Here is a 13752-nt window from a genome sequence, read left to right on the forward strand (position 1 = left end):
ATGGTAGAACAGAGGTGCTCTGGTGGGGCACAGGGACATGGGTGCCATTGAGACTCATCTGCCCTGAGCTAAACTGCAGACCCAGGCCAAATAGATTCAGATGGTTTCCAGAAGACAGTAGCGGGCAGGGCATTCCAACACTAATGTCAACCTTATAAAGAAGACAAATGAATGTGGTACCAAGGAAGGCAGTGAACCCTGTTATTCCCGTGATGGGCTCCTGGGGAAGCCACAGACAGTTTTGCAATTCAAATGACAGACGTCACCCAAATTTGAGGAGTTCACATCAACTGAAGTGCACATTTAAGAATAATCAAAACATAAAACAGATGTCAATATCAAAATACTGAGTGTGTAGTCCCCAAATTAAAGTCAAACATGAAAAATAAGTTGAACTAAAGCATGCATTCTTTTCTTGTTCAAATATTTTACCACTTTTTCAAATGGGAAGAGGTTAGGAAAATCTGAGAAATTACCAATATTGTGGTAGAGTTACCACCACCTGGAGCCACACAGGAGTTTCCCATTGGCTCTTTCATCTCAGAGAAATTTGGACCATTTCATACTTCACAAGAGCTGTAGTTAATTGATTTTTGTATTCATCTTTGGATGATGAGGACTCAGAAGACTTCTGGATTTGTTAAATCTGGACATGTCATTTTGTGTGAGAGACTTTGTGTGTTTATATGAACAGGCATATGTTCTTATTTTTAAATTTGATAAATAATGATATATATTGATCATAATGGGAAATACCACTGCAATCTGAATAATGCAAATGCTACCTTTATTTTCTAGCACCCCCTAAACGCCAAATATACCATGCCCTCAACCACAAATAATTTCTACACCTCTCAGAAAATAATTTTTCCTGATTAAAATAATCAGATATGTTCATTTAAAGATTTTCAAACAGTACAGAGAAATGAAGAAGAAAGTAGAAATTACCCTAAATCCCATTAAATATAGATAACTACTGTTCATACATGGTGACCATTTTCCTCAGATGTGTGTTACCTAATAGTGTTGGTTTATCTTTTGTTCTAACCTCTATGAGGGCAGGAACTTTTTCTATCTTATTTACTGTTGCTTACCACATTGCCTAGGTGAGTGTCTGGCATAGAGTAGGTATTCAAAATATTTGATTTTGAATTTATAATTTCCCATTAACATGCTTCTTTTTGCTTAACATATTGTAGACATCTTTTCAAGTCAATCAATGTAAATCTATAACATAAGTTTTTAAAGGCATGCATTTTATTGGACATAGAATACTGTTTTGCTGTTTGTGCCACACATGTGTGCATGTGTGTGTCTGATTATCTTCTTAGAACATATCGCCGTGAGTGAAGTTATTCGGTCAAAGGCTATACACATTCACAGGTTTGACAAAGATTACCAAAGGGCTCTCCAGGAAGTATGTATGAAGTTTCACACTCATCAATTCCAAAAGAAGGATCATTACCCACCATCCTCCCCTAAGCTGGATGGTGACATATCTTTGCCAATCTCTTGGCTAAAAATGTTATCGCAATGTTGCTTTGATTTGTATTAATGTAATTATTTGTGAGCATGAACAGCTTTTCATGTACTTATTGGTTCTTAATAGTCTAAATTTGTGTTCAATTTCTATTTCCCATTACTAATTTTGAGTATTGAGCAGTCTCGCTTTTGGTCATGGATTAGACTAGCTACTGATTTATCTGTTTTACTGGGTTTTCAAAGAACCAGTTCTTGGCTTTAGCAAGTCCCTCGGTTTTTTTTCTGTTTTCTACTATATCAATCTCTATTTCACCTTTATGACTCCCTTCTGCTTTTTATTTATTTTTGTAGTGTTTTTGCTGTATTTTTTGAAGATAATGTTCATCTTACTATTTCTACACTTTCATTTTAATAACAAATGTGTGCGAGGGTGAATCTTTACCTTGTTAGTTTTTGCTATATCCTAGAGATTTTTGGGTGAAATATTCTCACTTAGTTTTCCATGTTTTGCATTCACGGTTTTGATGTTCTCTTTAACATTAGAGAGGTTGTAGAGATTTTTTAAAAATTGTCATTTGTTGGGCAGGGAGTTTGTTGGTAGTGTTTGTTCTTTTTTTAAAAAAAGATTTATTTATTATTTATTTTTGGCTGTGTCGGGTCTTGGTTGTGGCATATGGGATCTTTCATTGTGGCGCAGGCTCTTCCTTGTGGCGCACAGGCTTCTTTCTAGTTGTGGCTGTGGGTTTTCTCTTCTCTCCTTGTGGCACTTCTCTAGCGCGTGGGCTCTGTAGTTTGCGGCACACAGGCGCTCTAGTTGTGGCGTGCGGGCTCAGTATTTGTGGTGTGCGGGCTTAGTTGCCCCGCGGCATGTGGGATCCTAGTTCCCTGACCAGGGATCGAATCCATGTCTCCTGCATTGTAAGGCAGATTCTTTACCACTGGACCACTAAGCAAGTCCCAGTGTTTGTTCTTTTATATATTTTGTGTTATGTTGCATGTGATTAAAGCATTCAGCCTATACTATTTATATATATATATTTTTGGAATAATTTTGGAAGTAGTTTGGAACATTTTTGTAAATGCCTCTTGAATTCACTTATATTCTTGGTTGTAAGACATAAAACAGATATTTACTTAACTGATTATACAATTTAAAGCCCTTCTGCTTTATTGATTTGTTTTCTATTTGACCTAATGAGGACTAGAAACATTTATAAAGTCACCCTCCCTATTACGCTTCTCAGAATTTCTTCTTATAGCTCCAGTAGTTCTCACTCTGTATATTGTGGTGCCTTGGAGATGATTTCTTTGACTTTTATATTTTGATAGATGGTCTGTCTTGTTCCTCTTCATGACCTCTCTGGAGCTAGCAAAGCATGCAATGGCTAATTTTATATGATTGGGTCATCTTTCCATACAAATGAGGAAACTGAGAATCAGAAACCTTAAATAACTGGTACAAGTGCAAAGTCACACAGCAGGTGAATGGACAAGCCATGTGTGTCTGTCCCCAAAGCCCATGGCCTTAACCTGCTGCTATCATTATGTTCTTGTATCTAATTCTGTGAGAAAACTACCTGGTCTCTTTTATTTTCTAAAGTAACTTGCTTATTCTACATAGATGCTTGCAGAATGGTTTCTTCATCATTGTAGTACAATAATTTTACTGAATTTTTTCTCAGCATTGGTTGATGTTTACCGATTTTTCCAGGCTCTCTGAGCCCTTTCAGTGTGTAGACTCAGGTCTTCCTTATCCAAATATTTGTTTTATTCTAGTAGAACTCTTACTTTTCTTTATGATCACCAATTATCCATTTGTCAGATTGTAAGTATATATATATAACATATTAAATTATTATCATATATACTTACTATACAGAATACACATATCTATATATATTGTCTTTCCCTCCACACCTACCATTCTTGCTTTTAACATTTTTAGTTTGTCGTGATATGCTACATTTCCTGTATTTTCCAAATCCTGTTTTCTGTGGCAATGGTTCTGCTCCCTGCTTCGATCATTGCAGTTTTATGTCTTAAAGCATTGCTTTTCTCCTCAATTTCTTTCCTAAGTTCTGCTACATTCCTATTCCTTGTATCATGTTTTCTTACCATATTTTGGCCACTTTTTTTATCCATGTACTTTAAAATTTATTTGAGAATTCAGTACAAGTTGTCATAGTTGTTTGTTTTCAATTGAAATTCTTCTAAAATGAAGCCCTCCTCTTTCCCTCTTTTCCATACCTGTTCAGCCTCTCCCTCATGTTTTTCTTCTTGTGGTGGGGGAAGGGAGGACTGGGGACAGAACTTTCATTTTGGAAACATGCCAATTTTTCTTGCTTTTTTTTTTTTTCTTGTTCACTTTTTAAAAGGCAGGTAGTCTGTCTTCCTGTTTGCCAGAAAAATAATGTTTACTCCAAATGTGTGAACTCTTATATAATGAGATTCGGAGTGAGATGTTGATAATCTCTCAGCTTCCCAGGAAAGGCAGCCAAGGCTGTTGGTCATTTTGCTTCTGTTTGATTAATCTCCAGTTTTGTTGGAACTTCTACACCAGAAAACACCTCACTGAAGAGGCAGTGGATTCCATCCCAAAGGGTGGGTATCCCTCAGATTTCAATTTTTCCCATCTGTGGTGTGAGCAGACTCCTTTACAGAGTTAAAGTTGCAGAGAAGCCCTGTAGCTAGCAAGCATTTGATTTGGTGTGGCCACAGGCATGTTCCTCCTTTGAATCCACCTCTTTTGCTGCCAGGCCTTTGTTGAAACACTTGCTGCTGGGATATTATTACTTCCTTGCCTTCTGCCATCCGCTAGACTAGAGAAAATTATTACTAAGTTTATCTGCCCCAAGTCCACTCCTGTGGCCTCAGAATACTGTTTATGGAGCGGAGAAAGGCGGCTCTAGAAGGCACACTGAGGAACTTACTCTGGGGTCTCCCATGTCCCCGGATCCAATCCTTCTCTAGCTTGAGACACTGGTATTTTTGAGAATCCCCTTGCTTGTTTTCAACCATTCTGTTCATTTCTTCCAGAAAAAAACTCTGTTTAGATTTCCAGGATCTTCTTTACATTTGGTACCAATAGTTTCACATCTAAATGATATTTCTGTATATTTAAAGTGTCATAAAGTTTAGTTCATCATATCATTCATCATAAGGAGATTATTTTTCCTACTAGTGTCAATAATAATTTTTTTAAAATTAATTTTTGTTCAGCTTGGAAAGGGAAAGTTTGTGACTTCCTAGGCTTCCTATACCTTTGCACCCATCTCTTTCAGAATCTTCCTCCCCCTCTGTAACATTAAACTATTTCAGCTTTTTAATATTATACATTTATCCTTGCCTGTTTTATAGTTTAGTCATGTGTGTATTTGACCAGTGCTTCTCAAACAGGAAATAGTTAAGGACAAGTTGTTTTTCAGTTTCCAATCTGTTGTAGACTCTTACCTTTATAAAACATAATCAGTACTGAAAATGAATTAAAAATGAGACATAAAATGCAAATCTGAATTTTTGTTATCAGATTCAACACACATGATATTACTTGCTGTACCAGTTTCGAAATGCTTACTCTCCGTTTTTCTTCTTATCCATTGTGGAGGGTCACAAACAACCCCCAGGCCAGGCACAGTCCATGCAGCCCCCTCTGAGTAGCTTCACGGTAAGCCCTTCGGGAGTAGGGGCAGGGTCTCGTTAACCTGTATGTCCTCCTTAATGCCCACCTAGCACTATGCCCCCAGAATAGCATCTACTGAGAAATAACTGTTGACTATATGAGTAAGACAATAATACTCCAAGTAGTAACACTTTCGCCTCTTGAGGTCAAACCTCTTAAGTAGATTCCTGACCGTCACAACTTCCTTTTGCATTGGAAAGATGCAGGTGCTGTTATTTGGATTTATAGTCAAGGCTCAGAGAAGAATGGCTCTACACACAGGAGGACTTTTTATCCATGCTGTTTTATTTGACCCAAGGTATTTTCCCTCATATGCTGTTTCATGTCTCTACAGGGAGTACAAATCATGGTGTGAAAGACGAGGCAGGATATTAACCGGACTGGTGCCTGGACCAGGTGTGAGCGTTCTGTCTTCTGTCCATCACTTTATTTATCATCTTTCTCTTGAGGACTTTGTGAGGACCCTCTGATTCCCAGTCACACCAACAGACTCTCTGCTTGAGAAGCATGTCATGATGAAATGCCTATTAGGATTAATACCGGCCCTGAACTAAGAAATAATGGTCAAGCTTATATATTCTAATGTATTCCTCTCCAGGGCACAGATTTACCAATTTGGAGAGAATGGTTGAGGAACCAGCCCTAGTTAGGATGGAAGCTGAGAGTCAAACACTATCAGTGGGGAAATCACAGTGAGTAGGATGAGTGAAATGTGTCTTACCTACCGGCCAAATGGAGCCCAGCTCTAGCCCCAAGTGTCAGAGGTGTGCAGAGAGCAGAACTGCCTCCTGGGGACATGCAGAGATGGATAAGCAAGGGTCCGCTCTGGACTGGTGGGGAAGAAAAACACAAAGAAAAGCTCTTGGTAAGGTAAGGCAATATGTGTAAAGGCCATAGCAGACTTGTGCCTAACGTGCTAAGATGATGCAGCAGAAGGAAAGAGTAACTTCTAAGGGCAAAGGGTCACTTCCCAGATTATTGAAATACACTGTCACCCTAAATTGTAGGCGTGTCCTCTAAATATTTTATCTATTGACCTCCCTTGACTATTTAACTTCCGTCCTTTGCCTTCCCAGGCGGCCATCTCGTTCTGCATATATTTTTCTCCTGTTTCGCATGATTACATTTACAGTTTCTTTGTCTATGTCTAATGCTACCTTTGGATCAAAATCATTGCTGGTGTGTTGCTCTTGCAGAAGAGTAGCATCTGGCAAGCCATAGGCCTTCCATCACTGGTTTGCCCTTGTTTCTGGTTTTCTGGATGCCGCTATCTGGAGAAAGGCTGTCAGTGATAATAACTGCAAAGCATCATGGTGAGCTCCTGTTACTGCAGAGATGAGGAAGCAAAGCCATAAACAGGCAGAGGGATCATTGGGCCCAAGAATAAAAAGTGATCAGATTGTCCAGAAACAGTACAGAAGCACAGAAGTTGGCAGTTTAAAAATATTGTTATGGTTTTTCTTTCCTTTGAGACGGGAAAGGGACTTTACCGCATGAGAAACTTCAGGTGGATCTTTTCAAAACTCTATAACCTGGCATATTGTTTGATAAATATTTGCTGATTTAATGAATGAACCTGAAGAAGCTGTTCTCATGTATGTCAACATTGGCTCGAGGGAGAGCTTGGGCTGGTTGGATTCAATGAGCTTGGATAGCTTAGAATGAGTTGCTGCACTGGCACCAGGCTTGGGGAGAAGGGTAACCACCCTGAAGTCGTTTGAAAGCACAGCTAGATTCAGGATTATCAGGGTAGCTCAGACTACTTGAGTGAGGTTTCATTTCATAGCTAGACATGTGAGTTACCACCAGTGGTTCTTCACCGGGGGCAATCTTGTTCCCCACGGAACATTTGGCAGTGTCTGGAGACATTTTTGGTTGTCACTGCTGGGAGGAAGACGGCGATGCTACTGGCATCTAGTGGGTAAAAGCCAGGGAGGCTGCCGAACACCCTACAACGCATGGGGCAGCTCCCGTGACAAAGCATTATCTGAGAGTTTGAGAAAACCTGCTATAGACAGATTTCCTAATTTAAAGGGCAGCTCTAGAGAAGTTATTCCTAGAGGCTTTCCTTTGACAGTTATCAGCTCAAAGACCCTTTGGACTCAATTACCTATGTGGTCAGACGACCCGTGGACCTTTGAAATATATATTGTTGCTGTACATGCAGATTTGCAGGACGCAGATTATAAGCCCCTCCTCGATAAACAAAGCAGGCTCAGGCCAAGTTCTTTATGTCCCCTGCCCTAATGCTGCTAACTGCTTAGACGTTGCTGAGCCTGGGACATTGCCACAGTGTAAAGCACTTGAGACTGGGGCGGTAATGAGAGCCGTGATCTGATTGGTCCCTACTCTGGAAGGTGTGGAGGTAAGGCAGACAGTGAGAGGGCAGCAGGTACATTGTATGAGAAGCCTGTCCACTTCACCAACAGTGCTTAGCTCCCCTCGCCGCCCACCTTGCCGCCTTTTGACAAGGGATTACTACCCAGGGATTCTATTGCACTGCAGCTCCAGGCCACTGAGGTTTCACTTTTGCCAACTTGCAGAATTCCTGACCTGGCAGATCAGTTGGACAAGGGCCCTGGGAGCTAGAAGGTGATTTTCACAAGGAGATTTGGTGCTTTCCACAACCATCTCTGGGATGTGTGCTTCAGTTCTGCCCTGACCGAACCGATTCACAACACAACAAGCAAAAGACGGTTTTTAACAACTGCTGTAGCTGTTCTGAGCAATGACAAAGATATCACCAATATGTATTTCAACCAGTGTGCTTGTGTCAGTTGCATAGACTTGGGTGATGTGAACTCATCCCCAGGAAGTATATACTCTTCAGTTTACACCCTGGATCTATGAGAGGTGCAGAACCTTTTAGCAGTCCAGCTCAGCAGACACTGATGGGGCTTCTGCCACGTGATCCAGCCTAGTGGGCGGAACAAAGCATGGCAGAATGCACAATGCACAGGAGGGGCACTCTGCTCAGCCTGGGGCAGACGGAGGAGGTGGGAGAAGAGGTGCCTGCAAAGAGCCCGAGTGTAGACTGAAGGGGTGAGAGGAGGGAAGTTCTCCAATGGAATGAAGCACAGGAGCCATTCAGACGAGAAGGCATTTTGCCATTGACAGTGAAGAGTGGAAAGCCCTCATTGGCTCTGCGCTTCCCTTTAGCTTCTTGTATATCTGTACCTTTCCTCTTTCCCGTCCTCCCTCCTTTTTGCTTCGCCTTCTCATATCCTTTCTTCTTGTTGACTACCACTGCTCGGAATTATGAGATGTCTGCACCAGCAAGCCCCATGCCTCCTCCGTTCTACTTCTCGGTAATGGAAGTGCCATGGACTTAAATCCTAGATCATCAAATGTATATAGTACCTGCAAAGTAACAGACACAATCCAGTGAAATAATTATCAATTAAACAGGACAGCTTCTCCAAGTAAAGGAAAGACATGTGCATTCATATTATTATCAACATTGTAACACAAAGTGCCTATCATGGCCCAGGCCCTAAAGGAGACATTTTATAGACATTATCTTTCATTGTCATGCCACTCTTTAAGACAGGCCTGATTATTTCCATTTAACAATGAGTTACTGAAGCTAAGAGATTAGTCACAAGAAAGAAAGAAAGAGATATTGGCCCTGAAACATCTGGAATGGAATATCTGATTTGTAATAGAATTAAGATAAAAAACTTTAATATATTTATTTGCAGGTTTGAGGGTGATTGTCATAAAGAAAGAGAAAATTTTGATGATAATTAAAATATAATTACAACCCCATAAATCACATATTTTGCATATAAAAGCTTGGTATATCTCATCCATCTCATTGCTTAAAAAACTATATTATAGTCCATGAGGGGAAAGGAGACAAGAGATAAGAAAGAGTCATAAAACAAAAGATCCAAAGATTGCAGTAGCTGTGGCACATGGATGAATCTCTTCCTGTGGAATTTTCCAGTGTAACCAAGTGATCTTGGGTCCCATAGTCAGTGTTTGCTTTTGAAATTGGACTTGGATGAGTTGGAAACTTCTTACATGGTCTCCATCAGCTATTCCTATTGTTATTAATTACCCCATTATTAATTATTATTAACTGTGCGATTTGAGGGATGTTACTGAAGTTTCTGAGCCTTGTTTCCTTATTATGAAGAAATATAGATAAAAACAATAACAACTTTATAGATTTGATGTAAAGACTAGATATGAATGGACATAAAAATGCTTCGCATAGTGGCTGGCATTGAGTAAGCTCTCAATATATATAGATATTATTACTGAAGTTTGCCTATAATGGCTTGCCCATGCCAAGAGAAATACATCTTCTCTCTCCATGCAGTGGGCTCTTTCATTTCTTTCAGAAAGGTAAAATCATACAATTCCCAGTTATACTTAGCTATAGATTTGAAATTTCTCCCCTCCAAGCAAATTCAAATCCTAATATTGCCTAAAGCCTAATATTTTTAAAAAGCGATTATTCTGATAATTAATATCACTGCCTGCCTTTCTATGTCCATCACCCTTGACACCTACCATGCCTCCTCCCATTTCCACAGGTTTGCTGTAGTTTTCTGATTATTCAGATATAAAAGTATTTTATTGTTGTTGTTTGTTTTGTTGGCATGGAATTCTTTTTTTTCCAAATAAAGTCTTATGCAGAGGGCTAATATATAAAATAGACCAACGCAGATCTGCTCTCTTTGAAATGGGATAAGTGCTTGCTCGTACTTCACCCCCATTTTGATTATTTATGTCTCTGCATTCCAGGGGAACCCTGAGATGTTTCCAAAGGAACCTTAGGATTTCGCTGAATGTATCTTAAGAACCACTCATCCATATGGATGACATCACAGTTTTAGTTCTCTCCTTCCCAGGAGGTTTGTAGAAACAGTCTTGGCTTAGCTGAGGGTAGAGGGAGGAAGTGGAGACGGATGAACTTCCATGTGGTCCCCTAGTACCCACATGTAATGCATGAGAGAAGGTTCCCTGGTCTGGATCAGGCTGTATCAGCACTCCAAACATCTATGTGGAACCAGAGCATGTAATTCAGTCACCCATATGTCTCCAAATATTTTAATACTTTGGTAATTTGACATCACCCCAATGGTCCAGCCATACAACCCCCCTTACCAAACACAGAACACATTTTCCATCACCATGCCTTTGTACTCAAGGTTTCCTCCTCCTGGAATAATGCCCATCCTTCCATTTCTGCCTGGCTCTCTGACTCACCCCTCCTCCAAAGCCTTCTCCACGAGCTCCTCCCCAATTCCTAGGGCCAGAATACATCTCTTTTGTGCATTTGTTCATTTTTGCCTCCCCCACATTCTTCTATCTCCCTCACATTCTCATCTTGCCTGGGGCACTGTCTTATACAGAACAGACGGGGGAAATGCTCACTGCATCAAACTGAATGGATACTGTGTTGATCAGGTCTTGGGTCAGCCGCCTGTGTTTTCCACTTGGAATCACTTCATTAACACTCCCTGCAAAGTCCAACCAGGGAAGGATCATTTCCAAAGAAAAGCCAAACCTTTTCATTTCTAATTTCCTTCCCTTTGGGTGTCAAATGGAAACTGGGCAAGATATATCATCCAGTTCACTCCTTCAACAGCCCTACTTTTCCTCTCAATCCTGAACTTCAGCTGAAGTCTGTAAAATTTCTTCTTTGAGTGAGACCATTTTCTTCTTGGTTCTCTGTAATTGTAATAAACTATTAACCATCTGTTTGTTCCCTGAAAATAAAGCTAGCTGGTTTGGGTGACTCTTATCTATTCACAATCCAGCAGATTTTTTAAACCCAAGATTTCCTGTGCAAATACATTGTTTTGGATATTTCAAAGCCTCTTGCCTGAGTGATTGCAGAACTGCTGTTTTAATCAGGGGCAGTGCTCATAGAAACTATTTTAGTGGGACAAATTATATCTACAAACATTTACTGGGAAGTGTATTGCATACAACGCTGAGTATTAAGACAAATACAGAAACAAATACCATGTTCTAATTAGGGAGACAGAAACCCTGTCCTCAAGTAGCTAATCAAGTACAAGGCAAAAAATGCTGGCACATGACTAACTAGAAACATTCTTTGTTGTTTATAACCAGCTTGTGTTAGGAATTTATGGCATCCTACAAAGAAACATATAATACGGAAAAAAAAAAAAGAAAACACGAGTATGAAAGATCAGGGAAATGGAAAACAACGTTAACTAGTGACAAAATGGAGGCCAATTTACAGAATATACCCCCTGGAAACTGCAGAAAAGCAATAGCCATCTCTGCTGTGTGCACAAAGATATTCCCAGCGAATTGCACAGTACATGGCACATAGTAGATATTCAATAAACAAAGGATACAATGGGCATGTCTTCCATTTTAGGTTTTTTTGTAGCACCTCTATTAACTACACCAAAACCACATTTGGAGAATCCAAAATTTGAGACCACCTTCTCTGGACCAGACTACACTGAAAAGTTTGAAGCTGGAGACCCTGCTGCCATATCTTTCAATCTGGGATGAATGTGTCTTGTTTGAAGAAAGAGGCTGGAGGAATATGTTTTATAGTCTTATTGCACTGGTCTAGTGGCTATGACCTTTCTAAAGCATTTCTCTTGGAATGCATAATTATTACATTTTATTTTGATAGATAGGGTTTTTTCTCCATGTTTATGGCTTTCTTCTTCCCAACTGAAGACACCTAGAGAAGAGGAAACAGATAGTCTTCATCTATGCAAATTTCCCTGTTTCTTGAGCATATAGTGCAATACCTTGAATGTAGTAGCTATCTAATAATGACTTTAAATTTTTTTTTATTTTGAATGAGGATTGCTTCAAGATGGCAGAGTAGAAGGACATGCACTCACTCCCTCTTGCGAGAGCACCGGAATCACAATTAACTGCTGAACAATCGACAGGAAGACACTGGAACTCACCAAAAAAGACACCCCACATCCAAAGACAAAGGAGAAGCCACAGTGAGATGGGAGAAGTGGCGTAATCACAATAAAATCAAATCCCATAACTGCTGGGTGGGTGACACACAAACTGGAGAACACTTATACCATGGAAGTCCACCGACCAGAGTGAAGGTTCTGAGCCCTACATCAGGCTTCCGAACCCAGGGGGTCCGGCAATGGGAGGAGGAATTCCTAGAGAATCAGACTTTGAAGGCTAGCGGGATTTGGTTGCAGGACTTCAACAGTACTGGGGGAAACAGAGACTCCACTCTTGGAGGGCACACACAAAGTAGTGTGCACATCGGGACCCACGGGAAGGAGCATTGACCCCACAGGAGACTGAACAAGACCAACCTGCTAGTGTTGGAGGGTCTCCTGCAGAGGTGGGGGGTGGCTGTGGCTCACCGTGAGGACAAGGACACTGGCAGCAGAAGTTCTGGGAAGTACTCCGTGGCGTGAGCCCTCCCAGAGTCCGCCATTAGGCCTACCAAAGAGCCCACATAGGCTCCAGTGTAGGGTCGCCTCAGGCCAAACAACCAACAGGGAGGGAACCAAGCCCCACCCATTAGCAGACAAGCTGATTAAAGTTTTACTGAGCTCTGCCCACCAGAGCAAGACCCAGCTCTACCCACCACCAGTCCCTCCCATCAGGAAACTTGCACAAGCCTCTTAGGTAGCCTCATCCACCAGAGGGCAGACAGCAGAAGCAAGAAGAACTGCAATCCTGCAGCCTGTGGAACAAAAATCACATTCACAGAAAGATAGACAAGGTGAAAAGGCAGAGGGCTATGTACCAGATGAAGGAACAAGATAAAACTGAAGAAAAACAACTAAATGAAATGGAGATAGGCAACCTTCCAGAAAAAGAATACAGAATAATGAGAGTGAAGATGATCCAGGACCTCGGAAAAAGAATGGAGGCAAAGATCGAGAAGATGCAAGAAATGTTTAACAAGGACCTAGAAGAATTAAAGGACAAACACCTAGAAGAATTAAAGGACAAACAAACAGAGATGAACAATACAATAACTGCAATGAAAAATACACTAGAAGGTATCAATAGCAGAATAACTGAGACAGAAGAACAGATAAGTGACCTGGAAGACAGAATGGTGGAATTCACTGCCATGCAACAGAATACAGAAAAAAGAACGAAAAGAAATGAAGACAGCCTAAGAGACCTATGGGACAACGTGAAACGCAACAACATTCGCATTATAGGGGTCCCAGAAGGAGAAGAGAGAGAGAAAGGACCCGAGAAAATATTTGAAGAGATTATAGTCAAAAACTTTCCTAACATGGGAAAGGAAATAGCCACCCAAGTCCAGGAAGCACAGAGAGACCCAGGCAGGATAAACCCAAGGAGAAACATGCTGAGACACATAGTAATCAAATTGGCAAGAATTAAAGACAAAGAAAAATTATTGAAAGCAACAAGGGCAAAATGACAAATAACATACAAGGGAACTCCCATAAGGCTAACAGCTGATTTCTCAGCAGAAACTCTACAAGCCAGAAGGGAGTGGCATGATATATTTAAAGTGATGAAAGGGAAGAACCTACAACCAAGATTACTCTACCGAGCAAGGATCTCATTCAGATTCGATGGAGAAATCAAAAGCTTTACAGACAAGCAAAAGCTAAGAG

At 40.6% G+C, this 13752-nt stretch overlaps 1 long non-coding RNA gene across 8 annotated transcripts in view; it reads right to left on the bottom strand.

Moving 5' to 3' along the window:
• Positions 1-13752, bottom strand: part of LOC309607819 — a 65455-nt gene that overhangs the window by 36761 nt on the left and 14942 nt on the right. For 7 of the 8 annotated variants that reach the window (XR_014232558.1, XR_014232559.1, XR_014232560.1 and 4 more), the window contains exon 2: positions 1-8521. This exon is cut by the window's left edge. This is a non-coding gene — a long non-coding RNA (uncharacterized lncRNA). The remainder of the gene's footprint in view (positions 8522-13752) is intronic. The other variant, XR_014232557.1, reaches the window with a different exon arrangement.

The sequence above is a fragment of the Balaenoptera borealis genome (genome assembly GCF_965194805.1).
Source record: "Balaenoptera borealis genome assembly, chromosome: 12".
Taxonomy (NCBI): domain Eukaryota; kingdom Metazoa; phylum Chordata; class Mammalia; order Artiodactyla; family Balaenopteridae; genus Balaenoptera; species Balaenoptera borealis.